Below are 17495 nucleotides of genomic sequence, written 5' to 3' on the forward strand. Positions count from 1 at the left end.
CCCATTGAATTTGTTTCTAGGTGGATAATACGTTTCAGTTATTCTGTTCAGATGTCTACGAACAGAATACCAGTGAGTTTTTTCCCTCACTTGGTCCAGTCTTTTTGAGGCAGCTTCTTTCCATTAGTTCATGGATTGAATTTTGGTTGCTGGACAATGAATATTGAGATTATGCATTTGTGTTGGCATCCTCAAATCATTATTGATTGCTCTTCACCATCAGTGATACGAAGAGGCATCTCTTTCTACCTCCAGTGGGACGTTGGTAGTTCACCTTCAGTGGAACGTTGGTGTATTTTGTTATCTTCATCGTCAGTGGTACGGCGGTACATCTCTTTCATCTTCAGTGGTACGTCGATGAATTATCTCCTTTTATATCATCAGTGGTACGGTGGTATATATCTCTTCATGCCTTCAGTGGAACGTTGGTATGTGTTATCGTCAGTGGCACGGCGGTACATCTCTTTCATCGTCAGTGGTACGTCGATGAATTACATCTCCTTATATCATCAGTGGTACGGTGGTATATATCTCTTCATGCCTTCAGTGGAACGTTGGTATGTGTTATCGTCAGTGGTACGGCGGTACATCTCTTTCATCGTCAGTGGTACGTCGATGAATTACATCTCCTTATATCATCAGTGGTACGGTGGTATATACCTCTTTCATGCCTTCAGTGGAACGTTGGTATGTGTTATCGTCAGTGGTACGGCGGTACATCTCTTTCATCGTCAGTGGTACGTCGATGAATTATCTCCTTTTATATCATCAGTGGTACGGTAGTATATATCTCTTCATGCCTTCAGTGGAACGTTGGTATGTGTTATCGTCAGTGGTACGGCGGTACATCTCTTTCATCGTCAGTGGTACGTCGATGAATTATCTCCTTTTATATCATCAGTGGTACGGTGGTATATATCTCTTCATGCCTTCAGTGGAACGTTGGTATGTGTTATCGTCAGTGGTACGGCGGTACATCTCTTTCATCGTCAGTGGTACGTCGATGAATCATCTCCTTTTATATCATCAGTGGTACGGTGGTATATCTCCTTAATACCTTCAGTGGAACGTGGGTATGTGTTATCGTCAGTGGTACGGCGGTACATCTCTTTCATCTTCAGTGGTACGTCGATGAATTATCTCCTTTTATATCATCAGTGGTACGGTGGTATATATCTCTTCATGCCTTCAGTGGAACGTTGGTATGTGTTATCGTCAGTGGTACGGCGGTACATCTCTTTCATCGTCAGTGGTACGTCGATGAATTACATCTCCTTATATCATCAGTGGTACGGTGGTATATATCTCTTCATGCCTTCAGTGGAACGTTGGTATGTGTTATCGTCAGTGGTACGGCGATACATCTCTTTCATCGTCAGTGGTACGTCGATGAATTATCTCCTTTTATATCATCAGTGGTACGGTGGTATATATCTCTTCATGCCTTCAGTGGAACGTTGGTATGTGTTATCGTCAGTGGTACGGCGGTACATCTCTTTCATCGTCAGTGGTACGTCGATGAATCATCTCCTTTTATATCATCAGTGGTACGGTGGTATATCTCCTTAATACCTTCAGTGGAACGTGGGTATGTGTTATCGTCAGTGGTACGGCGGTACATCTCTTTCATCTTCAGTGGTACGTCGATGAATTATCTCCTTTTATATCATCAGTGGTACGGTGGTATATATCTCTTCATGCCTTCAGTGGAACGTTGGTATGTGTTATCGTCAGTGGTACGGCGGTACATCTCTTTCATCGTCAGTGGTACGTCGATGAATTACATCTCCTTATATCATCAGTGGTACGGTGGTATATATCTCTTCATGCCTTCAGTGGAACGTTGGTATGTGTTATCGTCAGTGGTACGGCGGTACATCTCTTTCATCGTCAGTGGTACGTCGATGAATTATCTCCTTTTATATCATCAGTGGTACGGTGGTATATATCTCTTCATGCCTTCAGTGGAACGTTGGTATGTGTTATCGTCAGTGGTACGGCGGTACATCTCTTTCATCGTCAGTGGTACGTCGATGAATCATCTCCTTTTATATCATCAGTGGTACGGTGGTATATCTCCTTAATACCTTCAGTGGAACGTGGGTATGTGTTATCGTCAGTGGTACGGCGGTACATCTCTTTCATCTTCAGTGGTACGTCGATGAATTATCTCCTTTTATATCATCAGTGGTACGGTGGTATATATCTCTTCATGCCTTCAGTGGAACGTTGGTATGTGTTATCGTCAGTGGTACGGCGGTACATCTCTTTCATCGTCAGTGGTACGTCGATGAATTACATCTCCTTATATCATCAGTGGTACGGTGGTATATATCTCTTCATGCCTTCAGTGGAACGTTGGTATGTGTTATCGTCAGTGGTACGGCGGTACATCTCTTTCATCGTCAGTGGTACGTCGATGAATCATCTCCTTTTATATCATCAGTGGTACGGTGGTATATCTCCTTAATACCTTCAGTGGAACGTGGGTATGTGTTATCGTCAGTGGTACGGCGGTACATCTCTTTCATCGTCAGTGGTACGTCGATGAATCATCTCCTTTTATATCATCAGTGGTACGGTGGTATATCTCCTTAATACCTTCAGTGGAACGTGGGTATGTGTTATCGTCAGTGGTACGGCGGTACATCTCTTCATCAGTGGTACGATGATCTGATTTCTGTTAACAGAAGATGGGTATTCAGATACATACTGTCTCATCCCCAGTGAAAGAGGATGACCCCTTTTCTCATCCCCAGTGAAAGAGGATGCTCTAACCTCTCTGACGCGAAGTGTTTCCCCAGAGAAATTTCTTTTCCCACTAAAAGTTCCGTCTCCAACAAAGTCTTGCCTTCCTCAGAGGAGTTCCTACTTGCAAGACATCTGTTTCCCCAGCGGAGTTATATCAAGACATTTGTTTTCCCCAGTGGATCACCTGATACTCCCCAGTGTTATCATTATCATCACATGCATTCATTAACATTGCATTGCATCTTAGGATCAAAAATTGTGTTTTATATATTTAAGTCTCTTCGATTTTTGTCAAAACGAAGATTTCCAATCATCGTATCTCCAAATCGAAGAAACTTAAATAGGGGCATCTGTCATACCCCAATTTTTGACCCTAAGATCCTATATCATTCATATCCCAATCACTAATCAAGAGCTTCACTTGGAAGTTTTGTTTATGGTGTTGCACTCACCTCATCAATGAGAGGGACCATCAAGCACCAATGATTGTGTATCTTGTATGCTTATTATACTAACCCAAATACCAAAAATATTGCTTTGTTTCTTTGTAGGCTTTTGTTTTGTAGGTACCAAGCCAAGACATGCAATAAACAAGGCATTTTTCACATTTTTGACTGATGAAATCGATTTCCCTACTGGGTAAATCGATTTCCCTGCAGCAATCTTCACCAAAATCACATTCTGGACAGCATGAAATCGATTTCCCTCCTGGGTAAATCGATTTCCCTAGTGTATTTTGCGCCAATTTCTCTTCTGGAACAGAGTGAAATCGATTTCCTTCCTGGGTAAATCGATTTCCTTCAGGCAAAATTCAAAAAATATAAGGAGGGAAGCTTGACATCATTTTGGCACCTTTTTCTTTGATCATTTTACCAATTTTCCACCTCATCAAAATTAACTCCTTCATTAAACCCACTTAAACCTCATTTTACCTTTTCTTACCATTTAAACACCACTTTAATCATCAATTAAACACAAGCTAATTACCAAAGGCCAAATGACCAAATTGCCACTACTCTTGCTCCAATTCTATAAATAGAGGCCTTGCCTCTCTCATTTCTCAAGCTTTGAGAGCCAAGAAACTTATTGCAAATTCATTCCTTGAAGCTTTGAGAGCCAACAAATCCCTTGCAATTTCTCTCCTCATCCCTACCAAATTCACCAAAGCTCTTTTTCTTTCATAAAGTTTGTGAGTCACATCTTGAACCTCACAAACTTTGAGCTAAGCCACCTTCCATTTCACTCTTTTTCCTTCAATTGTTGAGAGATCCAGATTTGTGTTGGTGATTCTTGAAGTAGATCCAAGTTTGTGCAAGATTTGGTAAATTCTCTTCATCCTTTTTGTGTATCATGATGTAGATCCTTTGTGGTTTGTGTTCAATGCATCTTTGATGCTATATTGGTGCTATTTGTTGTTGATTTGATGGAAAATTCGTGCTCCAATTGATGTGTGATCATAAGGTGTTTGTATGTTTGTTCAAGTCAAGTTTTATGCCTTTAAATGTTGTTTTTGCTGAAATTTGCACTGGTCAAATCGATTTCCTTAAGGCTCAAATCGATTTCATGCTGTACGTAACTTGTTTTTTTTGAAAACTGCCTTATGGAAATCGATTTCCCTCTGCATGAAATCGATTTCCTGCTGGCAGAATGTGGTTTTTTGCCTTTTTTATGCTTGTTTTGGTTTCCTACTTCCTCCACTTCATTAATATCATTGGATCTAGGATGTTGATAGGTTTGAAATGACCTAATCCATAATATTAGATGAATGATATTAATGATAATGTGAGTTGATTATCTTTTGTGTTTTCATTCTTAGTTTCATCTTATCTTTCTTTTGATCGATGAAAGTCTTAACATCTTGAGAATTCTATGGATTCTTGATAAAGACTAGATCAATTTGTTTCTATTCTTATCTTTTTCATCTTGTTTTCTTTGATCGATGAAAGTCTTGACATCTTGAGAATTCTATGAATTCTTGATAAAGACTAGATCAATTTGTTTCTATTCTTATCTTTTTCATCTTGTTTTCTTTTGATCGATGAAAGTCTTAACATCTTGAGAATTCTATGGATTCTTGATGAAGACTAGATCAATTTGTTTTCATTCTTATGATTATCTTTTATGAATTTTATTCTTCTTCCTCCATTTCATTAATATCATTGGATCTAGGATGTTGATAGGTTTGAAAGAACCAAATCCATAATATTAGATGAATGATATTAATGATAGTGTGAGTTGATTATCTTTATGCATTTTATCTTCTCCTTCTTCTTTTTTCTTTTGATCGATGAAAGTCTTAATACTTTGAGAATTCTTATGGATTCTTAGTAAAGACTAGATCGTTACCTATTTTCTTTTCGTGCGGTATTGCTTTCGGAAGGCGATCTACATATCGTTCTTCTCGCATGCATTAGCACATAAAGTTTTGACCGGCCTCGTTGTAGGGTGATTTCTACATAAATCACTTGGCGATCTGCTTAACATAGCGCAATATTTCGTGTCCCGAATAAAAAAGATCAAATGTGGAAGAGAATTGTATGCGGTTGATTTAAGACTTGTGGAGGTTTTTATCGTGTAGTCGCTATGATTTTATCAAGCTTCTGATAAGCCCCATTGACTTTAAATCCGAGTACATCATTCACTCACCATAGATCTTCATACTAACTTTGATAACATACTTGACAAGTTTCAAGATGGTTATCTTTAACATTTAACAACTAACTTTAATTTCCGCACCTTTACTATACCGCTCTTTATATTACCGCTCTTTATATTTCTCGCCTTATCGCTTTACTTTATCATTTCATCATATTTACTTTCCGCCATTTTCTCTTTGTCCATTTGGACGTTTATAATTCCGCTATTTTCTCTTTGTCCACTTGGACATATGTTTATGCTTCTGTTATTTTTCTTTTGTCCACTTGGACCATACTTTATTTTTTCGCTAAAACACTAATAAATAACAAAAATCTAAAAAATACATAAGGCTCTCTTTGGACTATCAGTTACTATCCCTAGCGCTTTGGAGATTCGGACTTATGGACCTAGTACCTCTGGACCTATTCTATTATTATCATGTGATTGTTCTGTCTGTCTGGCATTGTGCTGTTGTATGTTTTTTGTGTGCAGGTATTTCCTTGAAAGCCCTTGATGGTTAATTCCAAGGCATTGAGATAAGGATTTTACCCGAAAACAGCCGTTACTCTGCCCGATTTTCGTCAGAATCTTAATGTGTTTAATGCAAAGTGGTGCTAAGACAATAAGTTCATCCGGATCCCCAAGTGTTAATGTGTTGGTACTGATAAATCCAAAGGATGGGAAAACTACCTTGGCTCTTAATGTCAAGTGTTGGCTTCTTACTTGGTTAGGCCGTTTCTTTCCTTAGCTTTTATTTTACGCAATAGGATAGCCTCTTCATCTCCTTCCCATTCTTAAATTTTCAAAATCTTCTCCCTTTTTCAAAAAATATTCTTATGTTTGCAATCTTTTCAAAACCTTTTCTTTAAAAATATCTTTCGCCCTTAGTGGCTTTTCTTCAAAAGTTTAGACACCGTTAATTGTCGAAACGAGTGGTTATACCCCACGATTTTGAAATTGATTGATAATAACGAGATCTTTTCCGCGTGAGAGAGCTAGTGGCATACTCGTTGATTTTATCCGAGTTGGAGCCCTTCTTTCATTTGCGATGCAAAGAACTTGTTTGTTCTCATGCTCAAGATCAATGGCTGAGTATTTCTCTCTAACGACAACAAAGTGTTTATTCGTTTTTAAAACGTTTTTCCCAAAAGCGGAACTACATTAGCTCTGACTTCTCCATTGCACCAAGGAGGTATGTAGGCCCAAAGCTTAACGCTTTGCCGAGCTTATTTTAAAAATAAAACAAACCGTTTTTTAGCACACACACAACACAGATTTTCAAAAAGGTTCCCGTGGAGTACCACGGATATGAGGGGTGCTTTAAACCTTCCCCTCATATAATCAACACCCGTACCTGAGATCTCTTTCTTGTTTTAAAAAACAAAACTTTGGGTTTTTCGTTCTTTTCCCTTTTCCTTTGAAAAAATAAAGCGCGGTGGCGATTTCAAAACGGAATATTGATTCGAGTCAATCCCATGGCTTCGATGTCAGATTTTCCCCGCTACACCAAGGAGCAACTCGAGTTTCCCTTGCTTAAGGGATTTCCTCGAAACGCTCAAAATCTCTTCTTCATCTCTTGCCTCAGAGGCATTCTTTCTCCTGCCTTCAGGGCATTCTTTCTTCTAATCGGACACGTTATTTCCGCTCCATTCCCAGCTTAAGACTCCAGAGGTCGAGCAGCGGAGTGCGAATGTAACTGTTCAACTAAAAAACACAAAAACAAACAAAAACTAAAGAGCCGAACTACGGCGCTCTGATTCCTGAAAAGGATACGTAGGCATCAAGTCGCGGGGCTTGAACGAGCACAACTATTTATAAATCCTTATTTTCCCCGTGTTTCTTTTTCATTCATTTGCATATATTCCCTTAGCATTAAACTATAGATTTATACACCCTTTAGATAACAACAAACATAGGTGGATACCATCGAGTACGATGGGCGTGAGGGGTGCTAGCACCTTCCCCTCGCGTAACCGACTTCCGTACCCTATCTCTGGTCGTAAGACCCTGTTCCTTTCCCTTGCTAGGTTTTCTGATATTCCTTTCCCTTATGGGATAAATATATTGGTGGCGACTCTGTTCATTTTTCGCGAGCGTGCGACAGCTGGCGACTCTGCTGGGGATACCTAAGCAAGTCGATCCTAGCCTTTGTTTGTTTTATTTTATTGGGTGTTTATTTGTTTTTATGTCTTTATCTTATATATATGTTTGCATGTTTATTTTCTGCTTACACATCATGTTTATTTCTGTTCGCACATCATGCATGTGGATTATATTTTGTGTTCCTTGGGGTCTTCTGTTCTGTTTTGCAGGTGGGGGGTTTGTATGAGGTAAAAGGCCCACTACCCAGGCCAAGTGACACATAGGATTAGTGTGGATGCTCATGTTGACTACCGTAGCGCTTGCTATGGATGAGTTCAATATGAGGTACCACAACTGGGCGAGGTTCTTTCATGGAACACTGTGTCTGGCACGCTTGTTGCCTCAAACACTTTGTACCCCATGGGAACTGTAGACCCTGGTGACCATTAGGGACCACTTGTCCGTGTCTAGACTACATACCCGTGAGATTGGGATGGGACAGGAAACTTGACCTTCATCATACCCGGATTTCTGCTATTCAATAAAAGGCGTCGAACCTTTGATCCTGGGACATTTAACTTATACAGAAGTTCTACATCAGTTATCTATCAACGTCGAACCTCTGAATCTGGAGGTTTGACCTTATTTGACTTATGCAAGGGTTATCTATCAGAATCAACGTCGAACCTCTGAATCTGGAGGGTTCGGCCATATCCTATTGACCATGAGAAGCTGTTATCCAAGAAGCCTTGATCCTTGATCTTGATACATTTGCATCTTCATTAACATTTTTGCATTCATGCATTTGCATCCATGGTTACCAAGACTCTTACCACTCTTCCTCCCCATCAGATCAGTCAAGACGATTCCTCCACACCGATATCTGACAAGAGCTCATAGAAGAAGAATCATGGAGAATTACGAACAAGATCAAGCTGCCATTAGAGAAGAGATGGACCAAATGAAAGGCAAGGTTGATGCTATTTTGGAAGCTATCCAAACCTTAAGGGCTGAAAGAGTTCCTGTTGCGCAAGAAATTCCTGTTGTTGTTAATCAAGCTGCTGCTAGTCAACCTGATGTCATTCCACCTTCTTCTACTCCACTTGAGTTCCAAGCAAGGACTAATGCTACTCTTGGGATGCCATTCAACTTTATGACCGCTGATACCCTTGGAGCTCCGAACCAAGGAGGGACTATACCCGTGACTTCTGGAGTGCCAACTATGACTGGGTCGGTTTTCCCATTTCCTACTCCACCTCCTCATACAGAGATTCCTATTCCTGTTTTCTGTGGTACTCATTCTGCTAATCCAGAAATGCAAACAGTACCAACTGTTGAGAGAGCTCGACCCATTGAGAGATCTGCTGATAAATATCAAATTCTTGAGGAAAGGATTCGAGCTATTGAAGGTTTTAGTGCCTATGGAATGGATGCTGAAGAGATGTGTCTAGTTCCTAATCTGGTTGTCCCTCCTAAGTTCAAGACTCCCGACTTCCAGAAGTACAAGGGTTTGAGCTGTCCGAAGAGCCATATCATCATGTATTGTCGTAAGATGGCTTCTCACATCCACAATGACTCATTACTCATCCATTGCTTTCAAGATAGTTTGTCTGGGGCATCTTTGAACTGGTATATGAACCTGGAGCGTAATAGGATCCGATCTTGGAAGGATTTGTCTGATGCCTTTCTCAAGCAATATCAGTATAACATTGACATGGCACCGACTAGGTTACAACTTCAGAATCAAGTGCAAAGAACCAATGAGACATTCAAGGAGTATGCTCAAAGGTGGAGAGAAATGGCTGCTCAAGTGAATCCACCACTTTCTGAATCCGAACTGGTTGACATGTTCATGAACACTCTTCAAGGACATTACTATGAGAGAATGGTTGGAAGTGTTTCTTCTGGTTTCTCCGATCTAGTCAGGATTGGCGAAAGAATTGAGAATGGTTTGAAGATTGGTAAGATCCAGAATCCCGCCAATGCTGCTGCTGCAAACCAATATGGGTATAAGAAGCCTCAGGGTAACTTTGTCAAAAAGAAGGAAGGTGAGACTAGTGCCACCTATGCTCAAGATCAAGCTCCTCGCTATCAAGTGGCCGCCGCCGCTCCTCAAGCTTATGTGGCACCTGCTGGCCAAAAACCTTGGGTCCCCTATCAGCAATATGTTCAACAACAAGGTTATCAACAGAGACAAGGTCAACAGAGGCAGAATAGGCCTAAAAGGGTGTATGATCGTGTACCAATGACTTATAGCCAACTTCTCGCCGCCTTGCTTGATCAAAAACTGATTCAATTAGCTGAAGCGAGGCCTCCTCCTGATCCTCTCCCTCCAAATTACAAGATTAATGCCAAGTGTGAATTCCACTCTGGAGGATCTGGTCACACCACTGAAGAATGCAGAGTTCTCAAGGACAGGGTTCAGGATCTGATTGATGCAAAAGAGATTACATTCGCACCTGTGGCACCTAATGTGGTCAACAATCCCATGCCACCTCACAATGGAGCTTCCACCAGTGGACCGTGAAGACTTTATGTTTGTCAGAGAACATTTCATTTGCATTAGAATAAGGCCAAACTTGCCATTGTATAGATTTCTTTAGTATTTTCAATTGTACTACTTTTGTTGTTACCAAGTACTATCCATTGTAAGAAACTCATTCTGTTGGAATAAATAAAAATGTAATATACATGTTTTTCTCAAATCATTTCATCTTTGTCATTATGTTCATTGATACTTCACTCATTTGTCTTAAGCAACTAAAAAAGGAGAATGATGAAAAATCAAAAACACATGAATCACTAATTGTATGCTTTTGGAACAAGATCCTGCTGATGATGTACAGGCATTGTTTCTATCCTCAAACACCGGAGTTATAAGGGAGTGAATCCTTCGTCAACCCCTTTTGAGCCAAAGGAGTAGTAGTTTCTTTTCAAAAGATACAAAACCCTCAATCTTAACCAGGGGCAGGGTAGTCTTCAGTTAGTGCCACCGAGCGCTCAACTTTCAGGTATTCCATCAGAGGATCAATCATGTCTCGATCTCACAACAAAAAGAGCATAATCCACAATGGATGTCTCCCATTCACTAAGAAGAGGGCAGTCACAACCTTTTCATCAAGTCAATCACAAAAGTCATACAACTTGTTCCCGAACGAGGCAAAAGAGAATGAAGAAAAAAAGTATTGAATCATGATCAAAAAAGAAAGAAGCAATAGCCCGCTAAGTCAAAAGAAAAAAAGAAAAGCTTTGAAGCAAATGACTTAGGCAAAAATTAGGGCATATCCCGCTGGACAACGAAAACCACGATCAAAAGAAACTTTTTGTCCAGGCAAAAGTTAGGGAAAGCAAAAGGCAAAAGCAAAATAAATCCTCCAAGGGACAAGTTGTTGTGATCATCAACAAAAGCATCAAAGGGTGGCTGCCACCTCCATCAAAGTCATAAAAGGATCCTCATCCATCACAATCCTTCCTGAAAGGTAAATACTCGTGTCAAACTAATTGAACGTAGGACTGGAGAACATCACGAAGAAGGGGTGGGTTAAGTAGAACTTGAGCCTTTATCCTTTGTTTCTCAAACCATGAACCCGGCCACGTTACAACCCTCAAAAGTCCTAATTGAAGCAGGGTTCGTTCCAAAAGCATACAAACTGTAAAATCAAGTCAAACTGACTCCTAACGTTGCTGTGTCATTTGTGTTAGTATCAGTACAACATTTTGACAAATAAAACTTTTCTTTGGGATTAACATGTGCATTGCATTCTCATTATCCTTTTCAAAACAGAATTGTCTCCAACTTGAAAGTAAATACTTGATACCAAGGAAAGTTCAACATTGAAGTTCCGTCGAGTAATCTTACAAAGGCAAAGGTTGGTCATCCACTAAGCAAATATCCAAAGAATCCATCTGGTGGAAGAGTTCCTTTCAATCTGGGGCATTCATCCCATGATCAACACTGGGGCAGGCCATTGCACATCTCCATGATTCAAGCAGATCAAAGTTTTATCTCAAGAGATCCTACAAGCTGGGGCAAGCTAGTAACAATTCATCTTTCATCCCCAAGCAAGTGTCAGATATCAAGACAAGTGTCGAGGAGTCAAGTCAACACCTCACCTTCACAAGTGTTGTCCTTCAAGCAACAACCTTCCGCAAGGAATCCTCCATCCATTCCTGGTATCTTGGAGACAATCATCCCATTCATAATCATACATACATCATGCATATCATTGCATTCTCATTATCATTTCACCCGCATGATCCAATCATCAACAAATCAGGGGCATCCACCCTATCTTGAATCAAGCAGAGTTCAGAACTCCACCTAATCTATCCCACATCAAAGCAGAAACCCTGAACAATCCATTAGTACACTGCATATAGAACTCATTGCATTGCATCTCCAGAAGTGCACAAATAAATCAAACATTTGCATGTGAAGCATAAGCCAAGTTACTCATCAGATGGGTTCTCTACAAGCAATCAATTGATATTCCACTGGGGCACTCAGAGTTACCATCGTGGTGTCATCTCCTCAAGTCAATCATGTTCATCTTGCTTCAACCCAGAGTTGATGTTCTTTTATTCAATCCAGAATTGACCTTCCTTTCATCTTTTAACCCCGAGTTAATTACCTTTTTCCCACTCACCCAGAGTTGACGGTTGTCTTTTATTCAACTCAGAGTTGATCCTTGTTTCTTTCCCACTCACCCAGAGTTGACGGTCACCTTTTATTCAACCCAGAGTTGATGTTTGTCTTTTATTCAACCCAGAGTTGATGCTTATCTTTTTCCCACTCAACCCAGAGTTGATGGTTGTCTTGTTTCTTTCCCACTCACCCAGAGTTGACGGTCACCTTCTACTCAACCCAGAGTTGATGCTTATCTTTTGTTCAACCCAGAGTTGATTCTTATCTTTTTCCATTCAACCCAGAGTTGATGTTTGACTTTTATTCAATCCAGAATTGATCCTTTTCCCACTCACCCAGAGTTGACGGTCACCTTTTATTCAACCCAGAGTTGATGTTTATCTCTTTCCCACTCAACCCAGAGTTGACAGTTATCTTTTATTCAACCCAGAGTTGATCCCTTATCTTTTTTCCCACTCAACCCAGAGTTGATGGTTGTCTTGTTTCTTTTCCCTTTCAACCCAGAGTTGATAGTTATCTTTTACCTCTTCTACTCAACCCAGAGTTGACGGTCTTCTTTCCTGATTTTTTTCCTCAACCCAGAGTTGACAGTTTTTTATTTTCTTCTCAACCCAGAGTTGACGGTTTTCTTTCTTTACTGAGTTGACGATCATTCCTAATTGTTCATCTTTCCTTTTCTCAACCCAGAGTTGATACCCTTATCTTATCTTCAACCCAGAGTTGATGTTCTTGTTTCATTTCTCAATCTAGAATTGATGTTTACATCTTGTCCAACCCAGAGTTGACTTCCCTTTATTCTTCGACCCAGAGTTGACCCACTTTTCTTCTTCAACCCAGAGTTGAGTTTTATTTCATTTCTAACCCAGAGTTACCTAGTTCAATCCAGATTTGATACCATTTTTCCTCAGTAGAGTTGACACCATTTCTTCCCCATTGGATCTTATCTCTCATAAGGCAAATTTTCAGGTTCACTTGGTATTTAATCGTCTTTTACCTTGATTGCTCGAAAGGCTAGCGCCAATCTCCCATTCAGGTTCAAGATGATTAAATAGGGGCAGCTGTTGCACCCCAAAATTTGCCCATCTAATTATACCTCAAACTGGCTTATCGCTTCGACTGCATTTGCATCTTAGGTCATTAATAGAACCATGCATTTCATTGTACACATAATTAAAGGATCAAGAACCAAGGGTGTATTTCCCTATGATTGCATCCATCAAATATTTTTGTTGGGATCAGTTGGATCGAATATGGTTTCCTCATTTAATTGGCAATCAAAAGGGTCTTTCTTATGAAATTTGGTCATAATTATTTCCTACACTGTTTGGAGCATAAATTATGGGTGCAATGCTTGGTGAATTCACCTGCACAGAGATGTTAACCTACGACAAATCTTGTGAGATGGAGACTATTATGATGTTGATTTGAAAAGAGAAAAGAGAGGAGTTATGGTGTTGCAACTTATCCCGATATCAAAACCAACTTGATTGCAAATGATTTTGTCCAAGAAGACCCTCGTGAATTTATCTATTACTATACCTCATGCTATAGTCGTCTCGTCTCTCAAGATTTCAAAGCATTGTTAATGGCTAGCGTGTTAGGGTTATCTCTTGGAATGGCGGTCAGAGACTTTCGATTAGGGTGGAAATGTTTCAGCTATAATACAAGATGATTGAATTTGTGAATCCCTTTTGCGGTCCAGATTATATGGCTCTCAATTAGGTGGCAATTACCATGTTGATTTAAGCTTTCATAAACTAAGTTCAGAAAGGTGATGTGTGGGGTTTGTTCACAGTGTAAGATTACAAAAGCATACACCATTGTTCATCCATGACAAGTGCAAGTTTCAAGTTCAAAAAAAAACCATACACATTATTTACAAAATCCATCCATCTACAAATATCCTCATCATTTTCATCCAATACATGCTCATTACAAAAAGAAGATACAAAACCCGATCACAATTATAAATTGATTCGCCACTTAATTCTAACATTGGCCATTACAAGTTCAAGAAGTATTTATATCCTATTCCTAAAATCTATTCCTTCATTATCTTAACACTTCAATTCTGCAGCTACATCTTTAAGCCATGCTTCTTTATTCTTCGACCTCATGCCTTCACCTATCTCATCCCTAACATATTCAATCATACGCCAAATTCAGCATCCGTATTCGATATTCGCAATCAGCCCCTGCATATACCATAAAATAGTCATACATTTGGTTCAAATATTCAGTGCCATCACAATTCACATTTTATACAAAAAGGGAAAAGGAGCATAACTCAGTTCAACAATGACACATCCAGAAAAAAAGCTAACAGCTTCGAACCCACACCAAACACAAATAAAACCTGCAAAACCAGTCAGGCGTACACACAGAAGTTACTCAAGGCCCTGCAGCATTCAACAAACAACATGACAGCCTTTACATTTTATAACAACAGTTCCAAACCGGCATCAATTCAACATCACATTGCAAACAATACATAGTGCATCATGGGTATACATACAAGAGCAGAAACAAACATCCATGCAAAGCCAGTATATTCCAATAGTTCGACTGTTGCCATCATAACTAACCAAACTCAACTTTCCCTCATGACAGAATTTTCCAACCAGTTCTAATTTATTTCTAACTTTCAGCCAAACCAACAAAAACATTCCATAACTAACTTTCAAAAGAAAACAGTCCCATTTCAACTCTTAAATTCCTAACATATAACCGAAATAACTGACATAACCTTTCCTATCAATTACAATCTAACCAAACAATCACTTACCAAACTGATCCAAAACGATGTTCTTGCTTTGCTTCCTATCCATTCTTCAAGACCTTGCCATATTCCTCCTGCACAATACAAAAAAATCAAATTTAAAACAGAGTCCCACATTCAAGAAATTGAAAAAATACCTTGCAAGCTATAATGCTGAGTCCCACATCTAAGGATTCCTAATGATCACCCAATGATTGCTCCTATAAATAATCAGCTTCACCCACCTACAATCGACACCAAAAAAAAGCACAATCGCTACTCTTCGTCATTGTTTCGCTTGCAAACTTTGACAGAAGAAGAGCTAAGCCTCAGTTCAAACTCTTCACATCATCACCATTCTCCATCCTCGACTGCTCCACCATTTACAATCATCTTCTCTCAATTCATACTCATATCTCTGCAAATTCTCTCTCTCCAACCTCTCCCTTCAATTACCCTCACTATACGCTCGGTTTTCAGAAGCCATTGGAGTTCCACAATCGGAGCTCCGATTAAGCTTGAGCTCGGCCTCCATCCTTCTACTTACAGGTCATCCTCTGCTCTCATCTCAATCAGAGCTCACACGCAATAACACGGTTCGACGGAAAAATCAATCAATAAAGACAACATCGCCACAGAAGAAAGGAATACGAGAAGAAGAAGAAGAATCGGCTAAGAGCAAAAGCACCAAAAATCAGAAATTGTTACCTGAAGAAATCTTCTGCCGTTTGCGTTTGTTTCGCATCTCCAGAAGCTCATAAAAGAATTCTCCTCTGGTTTTTCGTTCTTCCACCGTTGGCCTTCAATTCAGGTTCTTTTGACTGCTTCCTTTGCAAATTTGTATGTGCTTGATTGCCAAGAACGGTGTTGTAATGTAATCCTTGATTTGCTCAAGTTCCATTCGGATGCATGAACATTAAGATTTAGGGTTCAATGTCTGAATCCTCCGATTCGTTTGTTTGCGTTCCCCTGGTGAGAAATCGATGAGGGAATTGGTTTCAGAGTGTGATTTTAGGTTAGGTTCGTGTTTAGTCTAGATTGGTTGAAGGAGATAGGTAACGGCGGTAGCAGTGACATTCGCCGGAGATCGCGAGAGTGAAAGAGCGGAGAGATGAGAGGTTGAATTGGTTACGAGAGAGGTGGTGGTGCCGGTGACGCCCCGCCGAAGAGGAAGAATTTCCCGGCGCCGTTTGGTTGTGCTTGAAAACGGAACAAGAGTGAGAGTTCGAGAAAGATGAAGGGTCGTAACGAATTTTACCCTAATTCCCAAATTCCTTTTTTTATTATTTTCTATTAATTCTGTTTTATTTTTATTAAAGCCATAATAGGAATTCTGAAAATACAACTTGGATCTGATTCCATAAACATGTCTGGGCCGAATTCGTTGTTCACATCCCTCAATGGCCCATTCATCTTTTTCTTGTTTGATACAAAAACCTGAGCATAGGCTTGGATTGGGCCTGCACAGAGTTGCTTCTAATCACCCCCATTTGGCCCATGATGCGCCACTTTTTTGGCACAGAATGTTGAACAAAAACAAGCTTCTGGATCTCTTCTAGTGGGCTCAGCGCCCTGGTGCTATTCACAGCCCTATATTCAGTTTGCACCCCCTAGTTCCATTCTTTAATTAATTAAATCCTTGTTCTAATAGATTTTATCATATTTCTTTTTAGTAATTAAAACTAATTTTTCTCCTATATTCTTCTTAGACTTTTAACACAAATTTCCTTCATATAAAATCGTTTATAAAAAAGACGTTAGTTTAGGACTAATTTTCTTTTAATTTCTAATCAAATTTTCTTCATAAAACCAACAAAATAATAGTATTTTAGTCCACTTTTTGTACTATATTTTTGACTTACTATTTCATGCTTGTGTGTAATTTTGCACCATTATCACTCTCAATTTTGACTTCTAATCTTGCCTTAATTTTCATGTATCTCTTTCTCCTAACCTTAGGTAGAAGCCATGACAACATTAGGTAGAAATCCCTTTCATACTTAGGCTAGTTTCTAGGCTAGTTCTTTTTCTTTTCAACTTTAAAAACACTTAACAAAATACTTGAATAAATTTCCCATAAAAAATACCAAGAAAACTCATAAAAAATGACTAATAAATACTTTGGCTAATAAAAAGGGAATGGAAGCTTGTAACTTCCCTTGCTTAAGGGATGTTCGAGTGCTTGGAGCTCCCTTGCTTAAGGGTTCCATTCAGGCGTAAGTTCCCACTCTAAAAAACACAAACCAAGGAGCAACTCGAGTTTCCCTTGCTTAAGGGATTTCCTCGAAACGCTCAAAATCTCTTCTTCATCTCTTGCCTCAGAGGCATTCTTTCTCCTGCCTTCAGGGCATTCTTTCTTCTAATCGGACACGTTATTTCCGCTCCATTCCCAGCTTAAGACTCCAGAGGTCGAGCAGCGGAGTGCGAATGTAACTGTTCAACTAAAAAACACAAAAACAAACAAAAACTAAAGAGCCGAACTACGGCGCTCTGATTCCTGAAAAGGATACGTAGGCATCAAGTCGCGGGGCTTGAACGAGCACAACTATTTATAAATCCTTATTTTCCCCGTGTTTCTTTTTCATTCATTTGCATATATTCCCTTAGCATTAAACTATAGAT

Source organism: Vicia villosa, linkage group LG3 (assembly GCF_029867415.1).
Source record: "Vicia villosa cultivar HV-30 ecotype Madison, WI linkage group LG3, Vvil1.0, whole genome shotgun sequence".
NCBI lineage: Eukaryota > Viridiplantae > Streptophyta > Magnoliopsida > Fabales > Fabaceae > Vicia > Vicia villosa.